The 27,327-nt window shown below is 38.2% G+C and overlaps 1 protein-coding gene across 1 annotated transcript in view; it reads right to left on the minus strand.

The window, feature by feature from the left end:
• The window catches only part of LOC115938207 (centrosomal protein of 112 kDa-like), a 136,185-nt gene that overhangs the window by 91,623 nt on the left and 17,235 nt on the right, over positions 1 to 27,327 (minus strand). The gene's annotated exons all lie outside the window — the stretch shown is intronic.

The raw sequence follows: 27,327 nt of genomic DNA on the forward strand, positions 1-27,327 counted from the left end.
TATCTGAATGTCCATATACACATACAAACATTTTTCTGCTCTCTAGAGCATCTGTTTTTTTCTGAGTTCCTTTTATGTATTTGCTTTGCCAAGCAGTTTTGTCTCTGTTTTTCCCTTTAGAAACTCTCCTCACTTGTCTGGTGACCTTTTGTATTTAAAGTGAGGCCTCTAAAACAGGCAGGCTTGGGATGCATGGACATCCCGTCACAGGGTGTCTTAGGAGGGCCTGGACTCTCCCATGCCCGTCTCTGACTGGACATTCCTCTTGGGCCATTTTGCCCTGAGCTGCATCCTCCAGCCTACTTCCTGGCGGCAGAGATCTGGCTATCAGTGTTTGCCGAAGGGTATCTACGCGTTCAGGATATCGACTCTTGCACAATCCCAATTTCATTTTGCCCCCAGCCACGCCTGCGTCCCCCCTCTCATTCCATCTCCCCAGAGAGCAAACCAGGGGTGGTGGGGGGAGGCAGACACGGAAGCCCTAATCCCAATATGATGGGATTTGGTGGTGAGGTCTTTCGGGGGTAATTAGGTAATGGGGTGGAATCCCCTCATGGATGGGATTAGGGCCCTTACAAGAAGCCACAGAGCTCGCTTTCTCCTGCCCTGTGAGGATATAACAAGAAGATGGAGTCTACAACCCAGAAGAAGGCTCTCACCAGAACTTGATACGCTGGCAGCCTGAGCTCAGACTTCCAGCCTCCAGAACTATCAGGGATAAATTTCTGTTCTTGATAAGCTTCCCAGTTTATGGTGTTTTGTTATAGAACCCGAGCTGACTAAGACAATAGCCATGTGTTTTATGGACTTGAGTTCAAAAGCAATTCTTTAGAGTTTATTGCATAAATCTCTCTGCATCTATAGTCCCGCTGAATACACTGGGTAGTTTTGTTTTTTCCGACTAGAGAGGGCATGTGACTATTACTATCTTTTCTCTTAAGCCATCAGACTCTATTCTACCTTGATAATGAATAAAGCCACTCTCCATTATAGAACGAAGGCCACTCTGAACCTCTTGAGGTTTGTCTTGGTTTACGTTCCGCCAGTATTTTTTAAATCACAAAATGCATGATAAGGTATTTTTTGCTTATTTGGTAAACATTGACAGAGCTCACACCATGTGCTAGGCACTGCTGTAAGCACTTTAAAAATATTTACTCACTAAAAAAATTAAAAAATTATAGTGCCATCAAGGTTATGTTATTTTCCCTAAAAGAGCTGGAGTCAGAGATGCTGGTTCCTACAGGACCGCCTGTGTCAGAATCCCACAAACTCACCTAAGTGCCTTTGCAACCATCTAATTCATTCATCCATTCCAGGCCACTGGGCATAGAGCAGTGTATAAAACAGACAAACATTCCTCCTGACCTTCACGGAAATTCTATACTAGCGAGTACATGAATTAACTGACACAAGTGACAATATTTTAGATGGTGCAAGTGTTATGGAAAGGCTGGCGCAGGAAAGGGATGAGAAGTGATGGAAGGTGGGGGTAGTTTGCAGTGTTACAAATGTGGGAGTTAGGGAAAGCCTCGCTGAACGGATACGATGTATGAGCACAGACCTGTAGGAGATGAAGGGGCCACGGGGACCTCTAGGGAAAGAGCACTTGAGGCAGAGGAAGGGCCGGTTACAAAAGCCCAGAGGCTTGTTCAAGGCACAGTGAGGCGGCCAGTGTGGCTGGGTCATGGAGCAACATCTCCCTTGGATAAGGTCTGAGAGAGAACAAGGAGCCAGATCCTTCCTGGTGTTGTAGGCAATTGTACGGAATGTGGCTGATAATATGAGTGAAACCGAGAGTCACTGAACAGGTTTCAGCACAGCAGTGACATGATTTAATTTAAGTTGTCACAGGATTACTCTAGCTCCTGTTTGGGGCAAGAACCCAGCAGGGCAGCCAGTTGGGAGGCTGTCACAAATAATCTGCGATATGACAGAGGATGTGGTGAGAAGTGGTCAGGTTCTCTGAAAGATTTGAAAGTAGAGCCAACTGGATATGCTGTATGATAAAAAGAGATGAACCAAAGATGACTTCAAGATTTTTCTCCCATGCAACCGGAAGAGCGGGGTTGTCATTACCTTACATCAGGAAAATTATGGGTGGAACAGGTTTTGGGGGGGAGATGAAGAGATCGGTTTCAGACACATTAAGCATGGAGATGTCTCTCAGACATCTGTGTTGAGGTGACTATTTGGATATTCAAGTCTGAAGCTCGGGGGAGAGGTCTAGGTTGGAAGTAAAAATTCAGACATCTGCAATATATAAGTGGCAGATGGAGCAATGCTCCTGGATGAGACTTCAAGGCATTGAGTGTACAAAAAACAGAGAAGTCTAGGTACACTGAGACCCGAGCCTGCAAATGTTAGGAGGCTGGAGAGGAGGAGGAAAGCAAACCAAAGGAAAGGCCAGAGAGAGAAGAAATCAGGATAATATGCAATCCTGAAGCCAAGTGAAGAAAATGTGTCAAGGACTATTCACCTGCATCAGCTGCTGCAGGGACACAGAGGTCATGTGCAACAAGGACTGAGAAATAAGCACATGGCTTAAGCCTGTGGAGGATGTTGGTGATGTGAACACAAGCAGTTGTGGTGTAGTGTAGAAGCTCCAGAGAAGGAGAGGAAGTGGGGCACACACAGACAATTTGTCCAGAGTTCTGTCACAAGGGGAAGGGAGGAATGGGCTGGAAGCTGTAGGGGAAGTGGATAAAGAAAGGACTGACTTGTTTTGTTTGGTTTTTCGCACGATGAGAGAACTAACAGCATGTGTGCCGGCTGATGGGAAAGATCTGGCAGGAGAGAGGGAAAACTCGGTGCTGCCAGAGATTCAGAGGAGACATGTTCTTGAGTAAAGGGGAGGGGACAGGATCTAGAGCACAGGGGAGGAGAGGGGCTTGGCTAGGAGTCCACATAAATCACGCCCAGCCCCAGTAGGGCAAGTTCTGCTTGCTTCTACCTTCCCCAGGAAGTAGAGGGAAAGATTCACAGCAAAGCATGAGGATGGCAGAAGAGAGGGGTGGCAGATTCGAGGTGGGAGGGAAGGGTACGGATGGTCATCTAGGAAAGTGGGAAAGGGAAAGGACCGAGGAATGCAGTATGAGTCTCAGGCCTCCAGGAAGCATTAGGGCCCACTTAAAATCACTAATGTTGAATTTAAAGTGAGGCCAGCCGGGGGCGCATAGGTGGCTCGGTTGGTCAAGGGGCCAACTCTTGATTTTGGCTCAGGTCATGATCATGGGTCATAAAATTGAGCCCCATGTAGGGCTCCATGCTCAGCAGGGAATCTGCCTGAGATTCTCTCCCTCTCCCTCTGCCCATCCCCATGCTTGCTCTCTAAAATAAATAAATACATCTTTTATAAACAAACAAACAAATAAATAAAGTGAGGCCAGCTGGTAATATATGAATACCTCCAGAACTTGCCAATAGCTAAATAGAACAGAATCACTACTTTGGAGAATAATAAGAGTGACTGAAGAAATAAAATTAATTCATCACCCTTCAAGCTTTCTATTATGTATTTGAAACTAAGTCACAATTGCCTGAATTTTCTCAAATAAATCTAAAAAGCTCTGGTTTAGGGGCACCTGGCTCAGTTGGTTAAGTGTCCGACTCTTCATTTTGGCTCAGGTCATGATCTCAGGCTCATGAGATCGAGCCCCAAGTGCGTGGAGCCTGCTTAAGATTCTCTCTCTCTCTGTCCCCCTCTACCCCTCCCCCTGTCCAAGTGCTTTCTCCCTCTCTCTCAAAAGAAAAAAAAACAACAGCTCTGGTTTAGCATGGTTAAAAATTTACAGCTAATTTATCATGCAAACTATCCCTAAAACATGTTTTGAATAATTTTATTCTCAGGATGGTACTGACTGTACATTTCCATACATAAAGTTAAGTTATGGTTATTTTAATCCAAGTCTTATTTTTATAGCTACCATTACTATATAGAAGGACAATTTTCAAACATCTGCAGCATAGCCTGAACAGATGTGGAATAACAGATGAGAGGAAAATCATAATTTTGAAGTGAGCAAAGTTATTTTGTTTTGTCATTGCTGCTGTTTTAATCTCTGGCTCTTCCTAACTGTTCCCATTGTGGCTGGTCATGCCCTCCACCCTCCACCAAGCACTTTGTTCCCCTCTGCTTTTCTAGGGCCTCTTTCTCAGGTCACTCTTCCTTGTTAAAAAGCCACAAATGTATTGGTCCACTTTCTCTATGCAGTTCCTATCAAAATCTTGGGTTAAAATCCTGGGTTAAAACTTTGGTGGAGAGAAATAAACCAATTTTTAGAAAGGTGTCGATGGTTAGTCATCTTAATATGCTACTCTTTTCTTTGCATTATATCTTCATTCAAAACAGTCTTTCATTCCTTTATTTTCCATTTCTTATTATTGGTGAAAGTTCAGGCATTCATATTTCCAGGAAGATAATTTAGAGGAGAATTAGGAGACTCCTCTAAAATACTTATATTTGAGGCAAGCCCAGATCTTATAAAGATAAATTTCCACAAAATATAACAGCATTAGTTTCTAAATTAAATATTTGCCTTTAGGATTTAAAAAAAAAAGGATGCCTCCCAGATTCTTGAAACATAACATAAAGCTCAGATTATTATGCAGTATTTCCTACTCAAAAGCTTTGTAGGCATTCATTTGAAGCTTCTCCAAACACTGTGAATACAGTTATGGCCAGTTGGTGCCAGATGTGAGTATACAACTGTGCACTCCCCTAAAAACAAAAAATATTCAGAGAATTCATAGAACATATTTATATTTAATTTAATTTAAAATATTTACAGAACTTTCAAACTTGAAGTTGCTTATATTTTACCTCAAAATAAAGGTATAAATTTGTGAAGCATAAGTAAAATTCATGATTTCTGCTTGGGCTATGATGGAGTAACTGGGACCATACCTAATCTGCTAGAGTCAACAGCTAGAAAACTGGACAAAATAGAGGGAAAAAAATTGTTTTAGGATGTTGAGAAACAAGAGGCACAGGACTGTGACCCTGTGAAGAAAGGGGAAACAAGTGAGGTAAACCCTCCAATCACCCCTTTCTTCCTGGAGGCACATCCAGGCCTGAACATAAGCAAGGGAATCAAAGTACAGTATAGCAGCATTGTGAACTGAGGAGACAAAGACTGGAGTCTGGGAAGGCTGAGGCAGTTGGAGTTTGTGGGGACAGAGCACTAGACAGGAGGGAGCTATGCACAGAAAGAGCTCCAGACACCTACATAGGTTCCCTTTGAGTCTGTTGCTGATACTGAGTTGTGCATGTATAGGGTAAGGTTCTACAAGGTCAAATAAAAAGTGGCTGGTGAGATTTAAGATAAACAATTTCCCAAGCTTACGCAAAGCTTGACTTCTGACCAGGCAGAACGAATGGTTCTCATAGAACATCCAGGAAGATCACACTTAGTCACGGGGTTAAATTAGCCTTAGAATAAAGTCAACTTTAAATCTGCTCTAACAAAGTCTAAAAATAAGTCTCAAATGGATCAAACTGGTCATTGACAAGTAACTGCTTCCTAAACAAAGCTCAATATTTTTTAAAAGAAGTCAAGAAAATCCAGTATTCAAGAACATAAATTTTATAATGTCCAGCATTCAATAAAAGATGGCATAAGAAGAAGCAGGGATATGTGAGCCATAGCAGAATAAAAATTAGTCAATAGAGTTAGACTAAGAAATGACAGAAATGGTGAAATCAGTAGACAAAGACTACCATTATGTTTTTAAAATAGCTATTAAAACCACACCTAAATATTGAAACAAAACCATGAACATAATGAGGAGAGAAATGGAAGATATGCAAAAAAAACTTAAATAGCCCAGGGCATAGCAATATATTATCTGAAAGGAAAATTTCACTGGATAGGATTACAACAGATTTGGCACAATAGAGGAAAAGATCAGTGAATATGAAGAAAAAGCATTTTAAGTATCCAAATGACTGCCAGAAAGACAAAAGACTGAATTTAATGAATAACCTCAGTAATATATGAGACTATATCATGTCATCTAACATATGTATAATTGTGTATAGGAGAAAGGTTTGGGAAAATATTTGAAGACACAATAGGTACAAATTTTGCAATATGAAAAAACTGCAAATGTACCAGTGGAAAAAACCAATGAACAGAAAAGATAAACACAAAGAAAACCACATCAAGATACATCATAATCTAACTGCAAGAACAGAACTAAAGATAACATCTTAAAAGCAGCCAGAGAAGGCAGATGCATTTAAAAGATAAGAATGACTGAGGATTTCTCATCTGAAACTATGCTAGTCAGAAGATAACATAATGAATCTTTAAAATGCTGAAAGAAAAAAAAATCTGTCAATCTAGAATTGTATACTTAGTAAAAATATCCTTTAAAACTGAAGATGAACTACAGACATCTTCAAACAAAAATCTGTCACCAGCAGACATGAACAATAGGCAAGGTTAAAGGAAGTTGTTCCGAAAGATGGAAAATGATACTAAAAGCAAACCTGGATCAACTCGAAGAATAAAGAACACTGGACACAGAAAATAAGTATGTAAATATAAATTATCTTTTTTCCCCTTTTAAAATTTCTTTGAAAGAAAATGTACTTTTAAAAGCAGAAATAATAGGGGCACCTGGGTGGGTCATTTGGTTAAGCAGTTGACTCTTGATTTTGGCTCAGGTCATGATCTCAGGGTCCTGGGATTGAGCCCTGTGTGGGGCTCCAAGCTGGGTGTGGAGTCTGCTTGACATTCTCTCTCCCTCTCCCTATGCTCCTCCCCCCCACTCATGAGCTCTCTAAAATTAATAACTAAATCTTTTTTTAAAAAAGCAGAAATAATAAAAGTATATTTTGGGGTTTATAATATATGTAGAAACAGGATAGGAATAGGAAAATGGAGCTACACTGTTATGAAGGCACTTACATTTTATGGTAAACTGGTATAAGAGTACATGCAGGCAGACTGTAATAAAGCTCCATATCACAAAAAAAAGGAAGAAAGAAAAAGGTATATCTACTAAGATAATAGTAGAAATAAAATGGAATATTAATAAGTATTCAGTGAATTCAATAAAAGGTATGAAAAGAGGAAAAAAAAAACAATGAGACAAATAGAAAACAAATAGCAAGATAGAATAAAACCCAACAATATCAATAATTACATTAAATATAAATAGTTAAAAAATTTATCTAAATGACAAAGATTGTCAGGCTGGATCTAAAAGAAGGTGTAACTATATGATATTTTCAAAATAAACACTATATATTTAAACATGTTAAAAGTAAAAGGATGAAGAAAGACGAACCATGAAAAAGGTAATCATAAGTGAGGTGGCTATGCTCATATCAAAGTAGATTTGAGAACAAAGAAACTTAGCAAAAAAAAAGAGGAATATTTCAATAATCATAAAAATCTAATTCATAAAAATGATAGAACAATCCTAATGTGTAGTATACCTAATTTCAAGAGCTTCAAAATACACGAGGCAAAGACTGACAGCACTGAAAGGAGAAATAGGCAAATCCACAAATTGTAAATGAGATTTCAACTCTACTCTCTCAGGAATCGATAAAAAAAGGAGATGGAAAATTAGTGAGGATGTAGATGATCTGAAAAATGCTGTCAACCAACTTGACCATTAATCAGACACCATATTCTGGGTCATACAAGAACTTTCAATAAATTTTTAAAGGATTAAAATTACACACAGTATATTCTCAGACCACAATGAAATTAAATTAGAAATGATAATAGATATGTATCTACTACTCTCAAAATATTCAGAAAATTAAATATACACCTAATTTCTATGGGTCAAAAAAGAATTTACAAGGGCAATTAGAAAATATTTTAAAATTAATGAAAATGGAAGCATTGTGTTTATAGAATGCAGCTAAATCAGTGCTTAGGGGAAATTTTTAGCTTTGAATTATTTTTTTTTAAAGATTTTATTTATTTATTTGTCAGAGAGAATGAGACAGTGAGAGAGGCAGGCAGAGGGAGAAGCAGGCTCCCCGCTGATCAAGGAGCCCGATTTGGACCTCGATCCCAGGACCCTGGGATCATGACCTGAATCGAAGGCAGATGCTTAACCAACTGAGCCACCCAGGCATCCCTAGCTTTGAATTATTTTATTAGCACAAGAGGAAAATTTGAAATAAGTGATATTGATATAAGCTTCCCCTAAAGAAACTTGAAAAAGAATATCAAATTAAAGACAAAATAAGCAAAAGAAAGAAAATAATAAATGCCAGAATAGAAATCAGTGAAATAGAAAACAAAAACAATAAGAAAATCAGTGAAACCAAAAGCTGGTTCCCTGAGATAAAAAAAAAAAAAAAATCAATAAATCTCTAGGTAGACCAATCAGAAACAACTGAAAGAAGATACAAATTAACCAATATCAGGAATGAGAAAAGGGACATTGACTATCAGAACCCACAGAGATTAATAGGGCAATAAGGAAAGATTATGAATAACATATTGCCAAAATTTTTTGATAAATTAGGCAAAACACAAAAGTCTCTTAAATGATACAAATTACCAAAAGTAAGGCAAGAATACAGAACTCAAAGAGTCATACATTCCTATAAGTATTAAACATGTACACGCACGCACACACACACACACCTTCACTCACACACTATACTGAAGCCCAAGCAGCTTCACTAGTGAATTCTATCAAACATCTATGGAAGAAATAATATCGACTCCATATAAACTCTTTCAGAAAATAGAATATGCAGAAATTATGTCACGATAACTTAAGGGAGCATTGTTTCTCCACCAAAACAAGGATTCCACCTCTTACCACCATCAGGAGTCTGATACCCGTCTCCTTTCCTTTCACATTACCAATATTTTCTTTTACATTGACTCATTTCCAGGTGACTGTAACAGGCTAATTTCACACACACACACACACACACACACACACACACACACACAGCCCGCCCTGAAACCCTGCTATATCCCTGCGATGGTTTTACGAACATTTACTTTGAGCACCTCCTCAGTGCCAGACACTCTATGTTTACAGAGGTAAACTATCTACTGCAGTTGGGGAGGACACAAATAAGTGAGTCAATAAAATACAGCACAAATGTCATGGGAGAGCTATGCACAGGGTGTTATTAGGGAAAAACTATGAGACACCTCACACCAGAGAAGGCTTTTGTAGGAGGCAAATATTAAAGGCTAATGATGATGGATATAATGATGATGATAGCAACAACAAAACAATGACCAGTATTTATTTTGCTCTTACTCTACTGACACATATTGTTGAAATGCTTTACATATATTAACAGATCTAACCCTCCCCAAAACTTCGTGAGGTAGCCACAATTACTATCCTCATTTATAGACTGCGAAACTGAGAGAAAGATGAAAAAACTTGCGTGAGGTTATCAGCTCGGAATGAATAGGAATCAACTGATTGAAGAAAGAAGAAAATTCCGAATGGAAGGAGTGACAGGTGCAAAAATATGAATGTATAAAAATTACATATAAAATATATAAATATATTTTAAATAATATGTTAATATTTTAGTATATTTTAAAATACATATATTAATACATGACATAGTATACATTTAATAATCTATTTTAATAATGCACATATTAATATTTTAATATTTAGTAATATATTTTAAGTAATAGTTATAATGTATAAAATATATATTTATATAATACATATAAAATTCATTTTTTTGTTTTGTTAAATTATACACATATAAAATTTCTTGGAACCTATCATCCAGAGTAACAGTGTTGACATCTTCGTGATTTTTATGTACAACATACTTGCATGTACCAGGCTATTTCTTAAGTCCTAAAGCTGGTGTTCTCTTCCATTCTCCAACCCATCCCAGCTTGGCATGCCACCCTTACTACCTCACCGACAGGATGACACAGCAGAAGCACAGAGGAAACAAAGGAGGTAGTGTCTGGCTTCTGACTCTATAACCTGGGCCAGTGGGACTTAACTCAGGGCATAAAAGTGTATCAGTCGGAGTGGGTCTTATTCTGTCTGCTTGCCCTACTGCTTCCCCCGTCCAGACTAAAGATGGTTCTCTAGTGGTAGAAATGAGACATCATCTGAAGTGAAGGGGAAAATGTTTATCTGTGAGTCTGTTCTTGAGAAAAGGCCTTGTTTCTTGTCCTATTCTCTGGGCCAAGCCTGAAGGATGGGGAACGCATGGACCCCTCCCCCCCATACAGATAGGGCTACTCTAATTGCAGAGGGGGCTGCGCTCACATGCCAGACGGAGGCAAGGGGCCATGTGACCTTGAGTTCTTAGCCACACCGGCACGCACACTAGAGCCATAGCAGAAATGAGCTGTGTGGCACGTGTGTCTAAGCAGGCCAGCAAGACTGCTGTACCTAGTTTCCTGTGCATTCACACCTCTCCCCGACTAAAGGCAAGATTATAAAACCTCCTGGGTGTCTGAGAGCAGCGTGGATGTAGCACTGAGAATGCAAGGCCCGAGGGGCTTTCAAAGAGAAAGGAGGGGTTACAGAGAAGTGACCCAGATCAACTGACTACCGAAGATTCGTGGGGGCCACAGATGTCTCAGTGGATGCCTTCGTGGACGGGTCATACCCAGGATCAGAGGGCTCCATGTCTCATCCACCACACCATGGCATGATAGAGCCCTTGCGCTCACATGCTATCCTGGGGAAGGGGGAGACTGATGGAGGTCTGAGGTGACTGAGGACACGTATCAAGTTTTTGCCATGCAGCCAAGTGGTGGCTCAAAACAGAAACTGGGATTATAGCAAAATAAGCACATCTGAGTTTAGGACCTGGGATTTATACCATTTCATGTCTATCACTATTAAGGGCTGGGGTGAGACTTTGCTGTCATTTGGCTCAGATCCCTCTTGCCATCATGCTTCCCCTCCAGGAAGGAGAGGTCCACGAGAGGAATGGCAGCAATCGGGAGACAGATGACAGGCCCGATACGGTGGATGTGGGGAGTGGGCTGGAGCATGAAGCCTAGACTCCCTCCTTCCAAGCCTGAATTAACATTTGACCTGCAGATGTCCGTGCTCCATACTGAGCGACTCTTCAGTTATAATTCATTTCTAAAAAAATGATTAAGTCATTTTATACAGTTGCTTTACCCAGAACCAGAACTGATAATTAGGAACTCCAAGTGCTTTGCTTTTGTCACTGCCTAACTATTTTGTAAGAATTCCAGGGAGAAGCCACATCCTCCATAAAGGGAGAAAGAAACCAGACAGTTTTGGAAAAGGGCTGTGGTATCATTATCAATATCACTATTTCTTGAGTTCTCAGTAAGTATCGGTGGATCCATTCTCAGAAAAAGTGCCCATATTCCTGCATTTGGCCCTATATCTGACTATGCCCAATTAGTATTGAATACATTCTCTGTCTACATTAAATAATGTGCATTTAATGACAGATAACCTATGGAATCACATGGGACAGTTGATTTTCTGCCGTCACTGTAATTCAGAAGGACTAATTTTCTTGCCATTGCAACACAGGTATTTATGTGGCTAACACCCATAAATGATCACATAAGATTTACATGAGTTTCCACCCCACTCACTGAATAAGCAAGCAAACTGTGAAACAAGCTTATGGAAATAGTTAAAGAATTAAGATCTAATCATATTTCAAAAGCTCGCCCTCCAAGGAATGCTCTGAAGCAGAAACTGAAACTCATTTATTACTTGGGCAGAAATACAAACTTTAAGAGAATGAAGTAGAAAAAAAATACTTTACTTTGCTCTAGGGAAGAAGCAACTATTCTCTGATGTGCAAAAAAGAATTTATCATCAAAGACCAAATGTAAATGGGGCCAATTAATTTTTTTAAGAATCTCTACCTTCTAAAATATTTTTATGCCTTTGTTACTGTTATGCTTTACACCAAAATCTAAGGTTGCATGATTTGACAAAAGTTAAAGAGAAATGACTACTGTATTTAACAAATTTTAGCATACTTAATATACATTTTAAATTTACTTAATATATTTACATAGGAGTGGCACATTTGTTGGTATAATACTTTTAGGAAGCAGATAGAAGATCTATCTCAAATATATGACTTTATAATGTCCAATGACCAAATGATGTTAATTGAATTGTTGGTCAAGTAATAAATTATTTCAAATAAGCTTTGAATCTGGGAGTTAGAGAAGTCCTGACTTATCATACTCATAAATCTCATTATTATTTTGCTTATTGTTTTGGAAATTTTTCTACTTTTTGGCTCATTTATATAAGAAAAAAAGAATGTAATGAATATTAATTGGAAAGTTTATGAAATAATGCATTTACAGGAAGTTGCTATGTTAGATTTGTAGGCAGTTCAACATAAATCTCAATACTTAACAAAATCTCTATTTTCTCTACTGGATAATTTGGAAATTTGGAATAGGTACTGGGAGGACATTCTTGAGATTCAGTCTTTGGATCTTCCTAATTAAAGATGACTTAGAGCTTATCCAGCTTCCCAGGGTCATCTATGCTGAGATAGAAAAACCATACCAATTTATTTTTATTTTTATTTTATTTTTTTACCATACCAATTTATTTAAAAATAATATTCAAAATGTTTGACAACAATGAGTATGATGTCTATATAAAACATGTCCTGGGGTGCCTGGGTGGCTCAGTTGGTTAAGAGCCCCGCATCCAACTCCTTGCTCAGCGGGGAGCCTGCTTCTCCCTCTTTCTGCCCCTCCCTCTGCTCATGCTCTCTCTCAAGCAAATAAAATCTTTAAAAACCCCCCAAAACCATGTCTTATCCCCCACTTTGTCTGCACACATGAGGTCTTCAGTTGGTTTTGTTGCTGTGTAGGTGAATTTTCCATCACCCAGACCCTCAAAGCTACTTCAACCATCTTTTCATCAACTCAAGTTACTTTGATTGACTATCCCAACAACTGTTGCCAAATGGTAAGCAGTAGAGCATGGTGGTTAAGAGCACAAGCTTTGAAGTTAAACCAACCTGGGTGGTGTGACCATGGGCAAATTATTGAACTTTCCCTGGCATTATTTTATAATGTGCAGATAAAGTGGACAATAAAGATTAAATAGGACTGAGGTTTAGCAACATAGGAATGGTGGATGTTCAAGATGGCAAGGGATCAGAGAGTGGTGAGTAAGCACTGGAATGAGGATAAAGACCAGGTTTCTTTATGCGTGAGGGAACGGGAAAAATAAAAGGTAAGGCAACAGTGATCAAAAGGAGAACCTCATGGGCTGAGATCTTGGAGGCGAACGAGCTGAGTAATGTTGAGGTCGAAGGCATGTCTGCATTTTTTGATGGATAAAGTGGAAACAAGACAGAAGTTACTAGAGAGCTGAGCTTACAAAACTGTAGGATCAGGCTATCAGAAAAGTCAGCTGTCAAAATCAGTCTTTTGCAGTCAATTCTTGTTACTCTTTCTTGTTCCTTCTTTCTCTTTGGGTCCTTGAAAATAACTGCTGTCTCAGATTCTTTACTGGGGAAGCAATTTTTTTTCCCTGACATGTCCCCCAAAATGGGGTGCTCTGCTGCTTTTGACATTGCTAATAATTTTTATTTGTAACTGCTTAAATTATATAATTGACACATGCAAAAGAATATTCTGCACATTTATGAAAGATGATAAAGAACCCTCCTACAACAGCCATACCACTTAACATCTAGCTTTGCAAATGCCAGAGATTCTTCCCACCCCTGCATCCTCTAACTCCTCCCAAGAATTAACCACCATCCTAAATTTTATTTATTGCCTTGCTTTAAAATACTACATATGGAAGTATCTCTGACATACTGGTTTTAGCTTTATACAAACATAATCATGCTCTGTGTAATTTCCTGAAACTTGCTGTTTCTCACACGTTTTTTAAAAAATGCATTCATGATGTTTCATTTGAAGCTACAGTTCCTTCATAGTCACCGTTTGAGAATATTCAATTGTGTGAACAGATCAAAATCATTCATTCTCATTAAAAGGCATTTTTGCACTTTTCGTTTTTTCTTCCACGAAACATGCCACTATGAGCATTCCTAAACATGTCTTCTGGTGCATATTTGTGAGTTCCTAGGGCACATGCTAAAGAGCTCAACTGATGGTTCATAAATCAAATGTTCAACTTTAAAGGATAATGCCACCAACATTTTAGAGTCTCACCAGTGTCTAAGAGTTCTTTTTGTTCCACACTTTCAACCCTACTTAGCATTGTCAGACTTCCTATGTTTAATAACAGATTTAGTAAGACATAATTCACATAGCATAAAGTTCACACCTTTAATCTGTACAGTTCTGTGGTTTTTATTATATTCAGAGAGCTGTATATCTATCACCATTATCAACTTCCAGAGCATTTTCATCACCTCAAAAAGAAACCCCACACCAGGGGCGCCTGGGTGGCTCAGTTGGTTGAGCGTCCAACTCTTGATTTCGGCTCAGGTCAGGATCGTGGGGTCCTGGAATGGAGCCCCGTGTCAGGAATATCTACTTAGCATGGAGTCCTGCTCATCTCCCTCCCCCTCTGCTCCTCCCCCAGCTTGTGCTCTTTTTTTCTCTAAAATAAATAAATGTTAAAAAAAAAAAAAAAAAAGAAACCCCATACCCTTTGGGAGGGAAGCAGTTACTTCCCATTTTCCCCTCCCCCAATCTCATTTGTGTCTCTATAGATTTTCCTATTCTTGGACATTTCATATAAATGGAGTCATACAGCATGTGGCCCTTTGTGACTGGCTTCTTTCAAATAGCACGTCTTCAAGGTTCATCTATGTTGCAGCATAGATTAGCACTTCATTCCTTTTCACTGTCAAATAATATATTCCATTGTATGGATACACCACATTTTGTTTATCCATCCATCAGTTGATAAACATTTGAGTTGTTTCCACTTCTTGGCTATTACAAATAATGTTGCTGTAAACATTCTTATACATGTTTTTTGGAGGGGATGATGTTCATCCTTCAACAGAAGATCATGGAGCTTCTATTTGCAGGCCTCAAGCTCCTCGGTAGGAGTGGAATTGCTAGGTCATATGGTAACTCTATGTTGAACTTTTTAAGGAACTGCCTGACTATTTTCCTAAGTGGCTGCACCAATTTTCATTCCTACCAGCAAAGTATGAGGGTTCTAATTTTTCCACATCCTTGCTAAAATTTGCTATTTTCTCTCTTTTCGATTGTAGCCATTCTAGCGGATATGAAGTAGTATGGCTGGCTCCTTTGATCCCTTGCACAGAAGTAGTAGCAAACATATGGGCTCAGATCATTCTCTGAAAGCTCTACTTGCCTTTGGTTTTTCATGGAGATGCTCCAAAATAGTGGCTCCAATCTGGGAGCATTAGACTTATAGGGCATCACAGCATCATCAGAATACAAGAGTTAGAAGAGCCTGAGGCCGGTAAGTCAAATCTCCATGATCTACTGTTGAAGGGTGCCCACTACCCCCTTACAGATGCTGAGTCCTTCAAACTGTTCAATTTCTTCCAACTAGGCCTTTGCAGCATCACTGCTAAACCTTCCATCTTGGTTGAAGGCTCTCCTGGGGAGATACCTGATGCACACACTCACCAACTGGCTTTTTATTTCCTTTTGGACCAAAATCAGCACCACAAGCCATCCTTTCTATATCCCAATTGCACTCTATTCTGATGCCTTTTGGAATGGAGAGGTTGTAATCCTCATATGACCTTTTGGGGATGATTTGTTTATGTCAGATGTCAGACTGATTTACTATAGCATTAGTGTAAACCTTGTAGATTTCGTGAAAGGAAAATTAAATTTAATTAATGAAATCAATTAAAATTAATAAAAGGATGATGATAGACTAATAAAAATAAAACAAGGAACCAAAATCTTGAGAAATAATTTTGCATAGCTTAAATATCTGTGAATAGGCTACAGCATTGAGAAATATTTCCCCAGACAGGATTACAACAAAGGAGAAAGTAGGAGAAGTGACACCAGAGTAAGAAGGGAAAAATTTTGAGATTCTAAACCTATTGAATCAGAATCTCCAGGATCCTGGGGCACAGGAATCTATATTAAAGACTCTCCCATTGCTTCTAATAATCAGCCAAGTTTGGGAACCACTGCTCCAGCTAATTGAGGATATGACTGAGAGCACTTTCCTAAATAAAAAACAATAATTTATAAAGCACATAATTTCTGCTTACACTACTGCTATATTATCTCATTTCTATTGTGACTTTTCTTTGAAAAGAACCCAACAAGTTGAGGCTGGTTGTTTTAAATAAATGAATATCATCAACTTTGATAACCTCCAAAGAGTTGCTGTGGTAACACAGAACAAAGATAATCACCATCAAGATCTAAATAATCACGTTGCTCAGTGATCTTAAGCTGGCTTACTTTTAATGGCTTTAAATGCCCGAAAAGCAAACAGTCAGCTCCAAGGAGTCAGACGGTATTACTACCAGAGCATTTAACTAATTGCGTTGTCCCCCACCACCCCAAATAAAGACAGAGGGGAATACACTGTTTGGTCATGAAAGCAATTAAAATACATAGAGTTTTCACAGCGCTTTCCACTCTCAGCTCGTATTTGTCTAATTCAAGCCATGCAGCTAGGTGTTAGCATTAACCTCTCTGAACTAAATACAAAAACTCAAAGTCATTTTGGGATTTGATCCTCATTCATTTTCAACCAAATATCCAAATTCATTTCAAATTCACACAAGGACCGCAACAGCTTCACCTAAATCAGTTTCCTACAAGTTAAACACCCCTCCTACACTCAGATGTGATTGTGGAACTACTTTGATCTTTATTCCCAAATTTATTGCTCTGTGTAATCCATGACAAAATATAATGTGATTTACTATATCTCTATATGACAGCCCAGCATCTGACAGACCTTAATAATTCAGCATAAGAAAAAAAACCTTCTGGCACCAAAATATACAGATCATAATGGGGACTCTTTAGTATCAGTTTACAATGAAGCCGATACAAGCTGATCATAAGAACTTCAAACAATTCTTTTTTCTTCCTCACGTATTTAATGAAGGAAATTTTTATTTCCTCAATGTGCTTTGTAGCTGCAAGCAAGTAATTTTGGAACATTTTGCTTTTGTTCTCATTAACACAATGCAGGACTAGTCACTGCTGATGTTCCTTCCTCAAAGAAAAGGACTACATTTCTCCATTGAATTTGAAGTAAGTGAAGAGACACAAACGTGGGAAAGTAGGAGACCCTAAAAAAAGTAAATCTGTAGTTGGTTATGATATAAAAAAGCATAGATTAGCTAATTAGGCACCATATATATAATTATTGAAATGAAGACTTGTCTTTGAAATTACTAGGGCGGAAGTTGCTCTAAAATTCCCTCTCCCTGAACATCAGTCTGCATCCAGGGAGGGAAATGTCAGACCAAACAGCCCTTAGGTCTCTTTCAACTCAAAATTTCCAGGATTCTTGAGCCTGCTTTGTAGAGGGTCATGGTGGTTCTCGCTGTGAGATGGTGATGGGTCTGAGGGTCTCTCATACTCCTGGCCAAAGTGGGAAAAGAGGGAGATGTTAACAGCTCACTTGTCTAGCTCCTTGGAGACAACTGGGTGGTGTGTGAATATGGAGGCTCAGCACTGGGGTCTGGCTGGGTTGGCAGAGCTCCAAGTTTCTTCTGGAATCTCACTGGTTTTCCAGAACTGTGCTCCTCAATAAAATGCCCCCAGACTCCTACCTCTTGGATCTTGAGGTATTTGTCAGCCTATGACACAATCCATGGGGATTCACCTCCTAATCACCTCTCCAGGACGTTTGGTTATACAAGGTAAATTATATATTATATATTCAAATTTGAAACTTAATATCTTCTTACAGACATTTGAATGAAACATTCTTATCTAGATTAGGGTATTGCTTGGAAAGGCTGGCTGGTCAGCTAAGTACCAAGAGTATTCAAGCACTTCTTGTGAAACCATCCACAAGGTGCATCTAACTTGTTGAAATCCACTGTGGATCACAATCTGATTCCCCACTTTGCACGTCCAAAAACTCAGTGCTGCTACCATGTAGATTACTGGACTCACACAGACTAAATCCATAGCAGACCCAGGTTCTAAAGGGCATTTGATATTATCCTATGTTCTATCCATTATTAAATTTCATTTAGATTTGCACATAACTTTGCTCACACTCTAAACCAGGTTCTTGACATGCTTAATACTGGTCAGTTGTCATGAACACGAATCTCCAGTACTATAATCTCACAACAGAACTTGGAAAAATTCTAGGAATTTTTACTGTCTCTTGTTTGGAAAGGTTATAGTTAATTGATTCAAAATCTAAAGCTACTAAAACCCTTGAAGTGCTTTTTCTAATGAACTACATGACTATGGTTTTCAATTCACCCCAAAATATAGAACAAATAAAACTCTATGTACAAATATATCATGAACCAGACTTTGTTCTGGAGTGCTTTAGTGGGCTCTTAATTTTTTTAAATGGCCACAAGCCTTCAGAGTATTTTTAAAACAAAACAAAACAGAAGATGTGAACTCAATAATTTACTAGCCAAACAGGTGGAAACTAAATTTTTAAATTTCCTTGAAGATCAAAGGTATAATAGAAATGTTTTCACTTGAGATAGGCTCAAAAGTTGTGCCCTTCCACTTGTTTTTCAAAGTTTAAATTTGAGTGTAGTATTTAATTCTCCAGTGTTACTTCCCTTTTATTTTGAGGTGAAATAAAGACGAAATGTTTTCTATGCACAATTTCCTTAAAAAAGGTTTGTTTTCTTTCATTCCTTACATTTGAAATAAAATCTGTGGCTGCCAACAGATCTTTAGAAATTTCTACCAATAAGAAATGCCATGTCCTTGACAGCTTAGACAAAAAGTTGCTAATACCCCTGATATAATTTCCCAATATGCTAACCCCTCCACTTCACCCAGACATACTCATTATTGGCTATATCTATTCTCTTGTTTGTCTCCCACTCAATTCTGACTTCAGAGCCAAAAATTCAGGGTTTTGGCCAAATCAAGGAATCTGAGGCCAAGAAATTTGGATTTTATTCTGGAGGCAGTGGGATGCATTCAAGGTTTGTGAGCAGCAAGTGAAATTAGTAAAGCTATTATTGAGAAGATGGCTCGCCTGGGACCGTGTAGAATGAACCAGAAAAGCAGAGCAGATAACTGTGGCAATAGTCAAAGAGAACTGCTGCCAGTGGGTGAGGGCTTCTGTTCAGAGTCCGAATGAGATGACAGTAACTGGGGAGACAAAGGAAATGAACCATGGCTCTCTTAGCCTCGTGCCTCTTTCTGAAGGAGAAAGCTGTGTTAGGGAAAAATCACAAAATGAAACAAAAGGAAATAATAGCATTTTCAACTCTTTGCACTTTTCTACCATCTATCTTTCACCCAAGTACTAACACATTCACAAATGGATTTTCCTATAGTAATTCCTTATTTAAAGATGTTTAATTTTGGCACATTTTTCAGAGTGCAACTGGAACAAATGAAAGATGTATTGAGCGATCTAACTATGGGTGAATCATAAATAATTCCTCAGAACCTGGGGATGAGAAACTTATCCTTGGGTGGGTGTGAAATCAATCTCTCATGAGTTCTCCCACCTCTTGATACATTCCTTTCTCAATATTATTGATTGGCTTTTTTTCATAATCCATGCTCTTTTAAAAATTGATATATAATTCATTTACTATCTTCCTCATCCTTCTAAAGTACACAGTTCAGCAGTTTTTAGGATATTCACAAAGTTGTGCAATCATCTATCTAATTCCAGGATATTTTATCAGCCAAAAGGAAACCCTGTATTATTAGCTGTCATTCTCCATTTCCCCCTCCCCTCAGCCCCTGGAAACCTCCAGTCTACTTTCTGTCTCTATGGATTTGTCTATGAACACTTCATATAAATGGAATCATACAATGTGTAGCCTTTTGTGTTTGGATTCTTTCACTTGCATAATATTTTCAAGGTTTATCCATGTTGTAGCATGAATCAGTACTTCATTCCTTTTTATGGCCAAATAATATTCCATTGTATGAATATACCACATTTTGTTTATTTATCATCAGTAGTGGGCATTTGGGTTGTTTCTACTTTTTGACAATTGTGAATAATGCTGCTATGAACACTTATGTACACACTTTTGCATGGACATATGTTTTCAATTCTTTTGGGAGATACCTAAAAGTGGAATTGCTGGGTCTTATGGTAATGTTATGTTTAACTTTTTGAGGAACTGCCAAATGGTTCTCTAAAGTGACTGTAATTTCACATTCCCACCAGCAAAATATGAGGGTTTTAATTAGTCCACATTTTTGACACCTCTTATCATCTGTCTTTTTGATTACAGGCATCTTAGTGGATATGGAGTAGTATCTCATTGTGGATTTGATTTGCATTTCTGCAATGACAAATAATGTTGAGCATCTTTTCAATGTGTTTATTGGCCATTTATATACCTTCTTTGGAGAAACATCTATTCAAACCCTTTGCTCATTTCAAAATTGGATTATCTGTCTTTTCATTATTGGGTTATAAAAGTTCTTTATATAGGCTTCTAGACCGTTATCAGATAGATGATTTGCAAATATTTTACCCCATTCTGTGGACTGCCTTTTTGATCTTTGGTGGTTATGTTCCTGGAAGTACAGAAGTTTTTAGTTTTGATGAAGTACAATTCATCTATTTTCTCTTTTGTTGCTTCTGTGTTTCTTGTCATAGCTATGAAACCACTGCCTAACCCAAGGTCACAAAGATGGATGGCACATTTTTTCTTAGGAGTTTCATAACTTCAGCTCTTATATTTGGTCTAGCAGGGTTGTTATCAACAAATTCTCTCAGTTTTTGTTTACCTGTGAATCTTTTTATCTATCCGTTCTTTCTGAAAAATGATTTTACCTGATGTAGAATTCTTGGTTAAAGTTGGCTTCTGTCAGGGCTTTGAGTATTTCATTCCACTGCCTTCTGACCTTCATGGTTTCAGATGAGAAATCAGCTGTTGATCTTTCCACTTAGTTTTTTATACGTACTTTCCTTATTTCTTTTAACATATCTCAAATAGCTGATTTAAAGTCTTTATCTACTAAGTCCAACATTTGGGCTTCCTCAGGGACAGTCTCTATTGATTTCGTTTTTCCCTCCACATAGGCCATACTTTACATACTTTGCATGTCTCATAATTCTTTTGCTGAAAACTGTACATTTTGGATATTATAATGTGGCAATTATGGAAATCAGATTCTCTCCCTTCCCCAGAGTTTTTTGTTGTTGCTGGAGTTTATCGTTGTTATTTTTAGCGACTTTTCTGAACCAATGCTGAAAGGTATGTATTGTGTCATAAATGGTCACTAAAGTCTCTGCTTGATTAGTGGTGCACTAATGATTGGGGGCAGAGGTTTCTTTAAATGTCTTCTGGTTTTTGCCAAGGGCCTCTATGTACATGTTGGTGAGCACCTTTAGCACTAAGATGGCAGATTGCAACTCTGCCTTAGCCTTCTCTTCCTATTTGTTCAGAGCCTCAAGAGGCTTCTGTTCCTATTTGTGCAGGCCAGAGGTGAGAGTTTAGAATCTTCTCAGATCTTTCCTGCGCATGCACATGGCCCTGGGTGTACACGTGGCCATACAACTATACATGGCATTCTAGATTCCAAGTAATATATTGGAGATTACCAAAGCCCCTTTGGACAGCTCATTTCCCAGTTTTACATTTTAAGCCTTTGGGTTAGCCTGTTGTTTGGTCCCAGCTGTTACATACCACACCTCAGGCATCCATGATTTTAAACAATTATCTCTAATTGTTTTTGAAAACTATTCCTAGAGAAAAGGGTTTTCATACTGGGTGAGCTCCAAGTCAGTACACATAAAGACAGCCTTCTGAGTGGGGTCTCCCTGGGATCGATTAGACAGGTCAAATAACAACAGTTCTCAGGATATAGCTTTGAAGGAGCTACCTGTTTTGCCCTCCCTGGTGGTTTCCAGGCTACTAATTTTCTCCATGATTGCTGGCTGTTTGTTTTCAATGCTACTGCAGAGCTGGGAAGAAAGGTAGGATAGGAATAACATAAGTTTAAAAATCACAAAGCTTGCTCTTATTACTGGGTTCAGCTGGGTTTTGTTTTTGTTTTTAATGAATATTCCCTAGATTGCTGTAAGCCTCTGGTTAATTTCCACAGTTCTGAAAAGGTTGATTATGGTCATTTTTGTCTGTTTTCTCAATGCTTTCATGGAGGGAAGAATTTTTGGAGGTCCTTACTGTGACATTTATCTTGACATCCTCCCCAGCACATTTATTGAGTGTTTTTCCACAGGGATACATCAATTCCTGTATTCTCTTCTTCCACAAAATTTCCTTGGGAAATATCATCCATGTGTAAGTCTTCACACTCTACCCAAAAGTCAGTATCTCTCAAATCTACATCTTCCACACAAACATTTTCTCTGAAAGCCTTATTGATGACCAATGGCCATTTCTATGTAGATATTTCATAGGTGTCTCCAGCCCAACATGTCTTAAAACCTTCATCCACTTGATTACCCAAACCAGGAAACTGGGAGACATTCTAGATTACTTACTTTCTCTTATCTTCAAGTCTTCATTAAACACCTCCTCCATCACATCTGCCAACATCCTACCTTCCACAAAGCTAATCATTCTCTTATCTTATTAAACCTATCCCCTTGTATAAAATTTATTTACATGGATGTTCCCCTTACTAGACTACAGCATCACACAAGCAGGAATTGTATACTATTCATCTTCTTACTCCCAGAACTCATCACATTGCCTAGCACATTATAATTAGTTATATATTTTCTCAGTGCAGCAGATTATATTTTCCAAAGATGCCCACACCAATATACCCTTTCCCACATGTTCTGCTCACAATATAGTATTCATATTCCTGCATTAAGAGATGAGGTCAAAGATCTCTCTTCTTGGAATTGGGCAAACTTTGTAGCTGCCTTGACCATAAGAATGTGGTAGAAATGACACTACTTGATTTCTGAGAGAAGGTCAAAAGGGTGATATAGATTTCACCTGGTTCTCTGTCTCAGGACATGAGCCTCGGGAGTCCTAAGCCAACATGTGAGAGGTCTAGCTACCCTGAAACTGCCATGTTGAGAAACCACATACAAATAGAGAGATGTCAGAGGAGCCCCAGCTGTTTGAATCTTTCTTGTACAAAAACCAGAAATATGAGTGAAGAAGCCTTCAAATGGCCTCAGCCCAGTCACTGTCTGACTGCAACAATATGCAAAATCCCAAGCCAGAACCACTCAGTTTTATAGCTCCCAAATTCCTGACTCACAAAGTTAAGCAATAATAAATGTTGTAGTTTGATACCACTGCATTTTGTTGTGATTTGTTTTATATTAGATAACTAATAAAAGTAATAAATGAAGGAATGAAGATGATAGAGGTATCTTGGTGTACTGCATGATATACCTCTTTTCTTTCTCTACCATGCATCATTTTTAAATGGAAAAGAGTGGTGAATATGTGATTAAAAGAAAAGTATCTCATACTTGTGTCAAAAGTTTTCAAAATGTAATTTAAATGATGCAAAATTAACTTGCATCTAGCAAGGGAGACTTTTCCCCAAATACCTAGGGGTTGCATTATTTTCTCAAAATTTGATTGCATAATTTAACCCAGCCCCATATGGTATCCTGAAAACTCTATTCTCCACACCCTCCAAATAAATAATTTCATAGAGATAATCTCTAGATCATACAGAGAACTTCTGGATCATTCATATTACAAGTCAATAGCTTTATAATATCTAAATGTATCATGTTTCATGCATTGACTTTTCTTAGGCAAATTTTTGCTAAATTAAATGTCTTAAATGTCTTAATGTGTTTTAGTAGTTTTCTAATCAAAAGAGTCCTTTTATGAATCATTGAACACTTCTGTTAATTCTGAATGTTCACACATTTAGTGATAATAAATTTAAAAGTAGTTTATATTCATCAATTATTTAATATATCCTAGATGTAGACAAATCCACAATGACAGAAATGATTCTGTTTTTAACACATGCTTAACCTGAAGCTAATAGCTGTTAATATCTTGAGATTACATTTCTTTAGAACAGATGCTTTCCTAACACAGATAAAAACGTTAAACAATAAACAAGTCCTCATCCAAAAGAATTTGCCACCTTTCAATAACCTCTCAGGATGTCTTAAAAGAGTTGTGATTAATTATCTATAGTTTTTTTTTTTTAATGTGTTTTGCCTAGTTTATGTAAGCAAACTCAGTGTTAATTTAAGTAAACATAAGAAAAGCCTTGTATTTTGATTCACAAATATAAAATATATTTTCTCTATATTATTAAAATTATATGTGCAATCTATGCTCATGACATTGTTTTGTATTCTAAGTCTATAAAGTTTTTAGAAAACAAATTTTAGATAATTTTACTCTTAAAATGTAGATAAGTAAATCTAATTATTCACTCAACAGATATGTATAAACTGTCAAAATTTCCCCTACAAGAGATCTATATTTTACAGTCACCAGGAAAAATTTCCTCAATTCACATTTCTTTTTGCCTAGTACATTAAGCATAATTTTTCACTAAGTATATTTTTTCTTTTTAAGATTTATTTATTTGAGAGAGAGCATGCACAAGCATGGAGGAGGGGGTAGAAGGAGGGAGAGAGAGAAATTCAAGCAGGCTCCACACTGAGCATGGGGCCCAACACGGGGCTCGATCTCAAGACTCTGAGCAGAAACCAAGAGTTGGACACTTGACCAATTGTGCCACCCAGGCGGACTTCACTAAGTATATTTCTGATGCCATCACTTAAGAAATCCCATATCTGAGTTTTATTTCCTAATTTCAGGCAACTAATTCTGGGCTGAATGAAAAAAATTAATAGTACTTTGTGAATTATTTAAAATGCCTTATGTAAAAGGGTGAATATAATTTATTGTCAAAATTGGATGACTTTTGAGAGTGAATGGAGTGTTAAGAATTACACTCAGAAAACAGGCATCGAAATTAGAACCTACGGTCATCCTAAATATGAATTATATCTTCAATATGCTATTAATGGGATAACATTAAATACCACTATGCTAGGTCAAGTTCATAGTCCATTCAGCCAAGAGACTCTGTATAAGTAATCTTCATAGAAGCAGGAAGAGTCATAAAGGTCCTCCTCAACACCATCATTTTAATGTATTTTAAGTCATTTTGCCATTTCTAATACCACCATAATACCTCACTTGCCCAGAGATCAGAATTCCAGCATCAACTGTGTATGTTATTTAGGAACTGCCCTGAGGCCCTCACCCATGCCATTGGGCGTAGAAAATCAGCCAACAGATTGAAAGCGGCTGCCATCAGAATAAAGTGACATCTGGGGAAGCAGACTTAGAACCATAAAAGGAGACAGCCAGAATGACGATGGGGCTTACTGGTTATAAACCATTTTCCGTGTCACACCACAATGTCCCCAGGGACAATGGAGTTGTCAGGAGGGCTGCTGATGTCCAATGTCATCAGGATTTTCACTTTAAAGAGTCAGGGGGTATGTCAGAGAAATGGTCTTTAAAATGTCAGTTTGGGCACATTTGTAGGGATTACATTTTAGTTATTTGGAAACTGACACCTGGAATGTTTTATTCCTGGACAGTATCTGATGAATGAGGCATTCCTATACTTCCTTTTATTTGTCTTGAAACTACTCTTTCCAATTTTTCTAAACAGTGCTTTGTTGAAAAAATAATCTGAATTAACCTAATCATGGTACGAGAAGATCAGAGAATCTGATAAAAAAAACAAAAACAAAAACAAAAAACAACTCTCAATCTTCTGCCTAAAATGAAAATTTTTAAAAATCTTCATATGGAAGCTGCTTCATACCCTTTATCACTTAAGTTATCCTCTTTCAAATGTTTACCAGTTCTGTATTATTTTCATAAGTTTAGCTTTATTATGGATACATTCAAATCATATTTGACACAATAGCAGCAAAAATGTTTTGATCTGTTTCTAGAGAGCTAGAATGTCTGTGTCAGTTTTACTGGTTGGTGAAATCAAGGCCCAAGAATTACTCTTCATGCAATCTTTTCAGTCTAACTGGAGTGCCATAATTGAAAAAACAATAATCATCCATCCATCCATCTATTCAATAAATTTTTATTGGATGTCTACTAGGTGCCAAGCATTGTTCTAGGCCCAGGAGAAACACTGAATAAACAAGTAAACAAACAATAATAAATCATAAGAAGTGAGTAGTGTGGGTACAATAATGGAAAGTGGTAGGGGAATTTAACACTTAGGCAGGGACAAGTTGGTTATTAGGAGATATGAGATCTGAAGGAGAAATGGAAAAAGTAAGTGAAAAGGCCTTATATAGGAGCAAGGCTGGCTCGTTTATAAAACGAAAGCTGCATGGTGGATCTGCCAAATTGCTGGGGAGAGGAGAAGGAGGTAAGGGAAGAGGCAGGCAGGAGCCAGATCACACAGCACCTTGAGGCAAAGCTAAGGAGTTTCCATTTTGCTCTAATCGTGATGAGAAGCCCCTGGAGGGTTTTGAGCAGGGGAATACACTCTGATTTATTTCTAGAAAGATCTGACGGTTGTGTGGAGAACAGACTATTAGAGAGAGCAAGCGTGAAAACAAGGAAACCAGGTGCTTGTGGACCAGGGTGGTAGTGGCAGAAATGTGAGAAGTGGTCTGATGTGGGATACATTTTGAAGATAAAATCAGCAGGACTTTCTACTAGGAAGAATGTGGGTGTGGAAGGATGAAATGAGTCAAGAGTAACTCTGAGTCCTAGTTGCTGGTTTGGAGAAGACTGGGGGAGAATCAAGAGTTCTGTTTCAGAAATTGTTAAGTGTGAGGGCGCCTGGGTGGCTCAGACGGTTAAGCGTCTGCCTTCGGCTCAGGTCATGATCTCAGGGTCCTGGGATTGAGTCCCGCATCGGGCTCCCTGCTCCTTGGGAGCCTGCTTCTCCCTCTACCTCTCTCTCTCATGAATAAATAAATAAAATCTTAAAAAAAAAAAAGAAATTGTTAAGTGTGGGATTCCTATTAGAATATCAAGGCAGATGTCTAGAAAGAGGTTGGATATCCAAGTTTGGAGCTCAGGGGAGAGGCCTAGGATAAGAGATACAAAGCAGAAGTCTTCAGCATGTCGATGGCACAGGAAGCTGTGGGACTGGACAAGACCAGTCAGAGACTGGGCAGAGAAACATTAAGAGGTCTGAGATGAGGCGGAGCCAGTAAAAGAGGTGGGGAGTAGGAGCAGCTAGCCAGTCAGGAGAGATCCCTGGAAAGAGCGATGTTCCTCCTAACTGATCATGTGATGAAAGCCTACCAAAGAGGGAGGGA

The sequence above is a fragment of the Leptonychotes weddellii genome, chromosome 15 (genome assembly GCF_054177405.1).
Source record: "Leptonychotes weddellii isolate Sample4059 chromosome 15, ASM5417740v2, whole genome shotgun sequence".
Taxonomy (NCBI): domain Eukaryota; kingdom Metazoa; phylum Chordata; class Mammalia; order Carnivora; family Phocidae; genus Leptonychotes; species Leptonychotes weddellii.